At 35.8% G+C, this 2,945-nt stretch overlaps 1 long non-coding RNA gene across 1 annotated transcript; it reads left to right on the forward strand.

Annotated features, from left to right (window-relative positions):
• The first annotated feature begins 1,533 nt into the window (after nucleotides 1–1,533).
• LOC122026420 lies at nucleotides 1,534–2,295 on the forward strand. Its single transcript, XR_006124142.1, has 3 exons — nucleotides 1,534–1,554; nucleotides 1,644–1,718; nucleotides 2,276–2,295. It is a non-coding gene; the product is annotated as an uncharacterized LOC122026420 (long non-coding RNA).
• The last annotated feature ends 650 nt before the right edge of the window (nucleotides 2,296–2,945 follow it).

Consider the following 2,945-nt stretch of genomic DNA (forward strand, 5'->3'; position numbering starts at 1 on the left):
ATTAATAGAAAATAAAAAAGACACTCAGATAAAATGAATAAGAAGTGATCATGGGAGGGGGGATTTGAAAATCATAACTTTATTAAATTTTGTGAACTTAATGGGTATAAGCATGAATATTCTTACCCTAGGACCCCCCCCCCCCAACAAAATGGTCTAGTAGAACGTAAAAAGAGAACCCTATAAGAAGCTGCTAGAAACATGTTAAACGAATACAAATTATCTAATCAATTATGGGCTGAAGCAATTAATACAGCCTGTAATATACAAAATAGGATTTTAATTAACAAATTTCAGAATAAAACACCCTATGAAATATACTATAATAAAATTCCTAACTTAAACTATTTAAAAGTATTTGGGTGCACTACAACAAAATCCTCATTTAATAATACTGAAACGACAACGATTTTATGCCAAATCATTGTTGTTTTGCCTTTTAACAACGGTTTTAACAAAACCCGTTGTCTTTTAACAGTTTTTTAAGCCTACGACAACAGTTTCTAAAAACTGTTGTTTATTTATATTTTTTTGGGGCTACGACAACGATTTTTTAAAGGCTACGACAATAGTTTTTGAAAACTGTTGTCTTTGTGCACTTTTTTGGAATTACGACAACGGTTTTTGAAAACCGTTGTCTATTAAGTGATGTTGAATACCAGTGTTTTTTTCCTTCGCCAATTTTTCCCCCTTCACCATTTTTTACCGCCGCGTTTTTTCTTTCTCTCTCCTCGAAATTTTTTGCCGCCGCATTCCCCCCTTACCTTCTTGATCCCTAAGCATTTTCGTCCCTCTTTTCTCACAATCTCTCGCTCACTAGAGCCGCGTAGGAGCAGCAACAGCCGGGAAGAGTGATCACAGGCTGACAGCGAGGGTCCAGATCATGGGAGCGTGCACGACGGAGGCCAGGACGTGATCTGGAGTTCCAGATCTACTGATCTAGGTTACTTTCTGTTTCTCGGTTTGTTTGCGTTACCAATTCCTTCTTTTATTTTGATTTGTTCGCCTTCTTCCACCTCCTTGCGTCGTCGATCGAAGAAACTGATGTCATTCTAGGTTTTCTCCCCCATTTTTTTTGTCACATTCACCCTATAATGATGGGATCGCTTTCCCATGAGAGAAAATAAGATACCTTTGCTCCTCCCTCATCTCCTTGTGCGTTGAAGTACATCGAGCATCATGTATCCAAGTTGGACAGACTTGCAGGCGTCGTCGCCATAAAGTACGGTGTTGAGGTAATTTGGATTAAAAGGAACTGATCATGGAACCATTGTTGAAGTGGGCTGGAAACCCTAATGTGACCGTTGTGGTTAAGGCATTTGGATTAAAAGCAACAACATAGGTCTGGATACTTTAGGTTCAACCAAAAGAAATACCATTTTTTTCTCAATCATAAGTAATTCACAGTTGATGTTTGGACTTGATTATTTCCCCACTTTTAATTCATTTTAGGTTTTAGACTTGCAAGTCTTTGCAATTCCACGGATTACATTAAAGCCGTTGGTCCCGAACTTCCCTTGTTTCGGAAAAATTCTTGTATCACTCATGGAGAAGGTAAATTGGGAGAGAAATATTTGGTTTTCTTTTTTGTTTAACCATTTTTCTACATCCTTCAAATTTTGATTTCTTGTAGTCTCTTGCAGCCTCATGTTGATTTTGGACTAAAGCTTCTAGGAGCTAATGTTATGTCAATACCTGGTCTTTACAGATTTGTTCAGGTTTATCATTATTGTTATTTTTTGTTTCTTAGACCTTACCACCGTTTCCTTTTCAGTTATAATCACAATCTTGAAAAAATTTTATATATATGTGAATCACATTTCTCATCTCATAGAATAATATGAATCAACCTAAAACTTTCTTTCACCTAACTATCCATGTGGCATTTTGATAAGGGACTTAATAGGATTTAGGAAAATATCCAAATGTCCTTATAGAATACATTAGTTTTTTTAACTTCAGTGTCACTTCTTTAATACTATTGGTTTAGTCTTTCCCCTCTCTTCTCTTCTTATAGCCTATAGGTTTCATTCCTTCCCATGATCAGTAGATGGAATCTGTTGATGAGTCATGAAAAGAGAACCTTCTATCTCTGTCATAATGGGCGACACAATTATATCTAATCTTGCCAATTGCCAACATTTTATCAATATTTGTCAATAGCTCGAACAATATGTTACACAACTTCTACCCTTGTGTTTTTGTTTTAAACCTGTTCAGATTTGTATGCGGCCTTCTTTTCCCCCTTCCTGACATATACATTTTTCCACAACAGGAGACCATAAAGAAGCAAGTTTCAGCCATGTACCTATGGCCTAAAACACTAGAAGATCCCACAAAGTAGGAAATGAGATTCTACTCATTATTTATTACCTTTCCATAGTTTTTCACTTTTAGATCTTTCAAGCATCTAGTGACAAGTGCAGATTGATTAGCACTGAGAGTGTTCTCTTTTGTTTATGAAAGATTGTAGATATCAAGAGAACTAATGGTCTAACAACAAATCTTCAATTGTTTGCTCACAAAATATTACTTATTCCTCTTCCTGGAAGACATCCACCATCTACTCCAATTCAGTGTAATGGTTCTCTCGATGACAGGTACTTTTTGCCATCATATTTTATGAGGATTAGTTTAAAGACAAATTAATTGTTTTTAGATAGTAATCAACAATTGATGAATTCTCCTAGGATTAATAAAAGGGCATCTTGCAATGAGCAAAAGGATCATGATTCCACACCATAATATCTGGTATGCTATTCCTGATATTTGCAATGAACAAAAGGATTATGAATTTTGGAGAGAGGAATGATCCTTGAAATGATCATTTTTTTGTGCAGTGATCTGGATGAGAATCTGCAGAAATCCTTTCACAGGTATCTAGAGATAAGAGGAATTTCCCCTTTGACAACCAATTTCTTGCATGAGTACATGATAAATAAAGG

Source organism: Zingiber officinale, chromosome 10A (assembly GCF_018446385.1).
Source record: "Zingiber officinale cultivar Zhangliang chromosome 10A, Zo_v1.1, whole genome shotgun sequence".
NCBI lineage: Eukaryota > Viridiplantae > Streptophyta > Magnoliopsida > Zingiberales > Zingiberaceae > Zingiber > Zingiber officinale.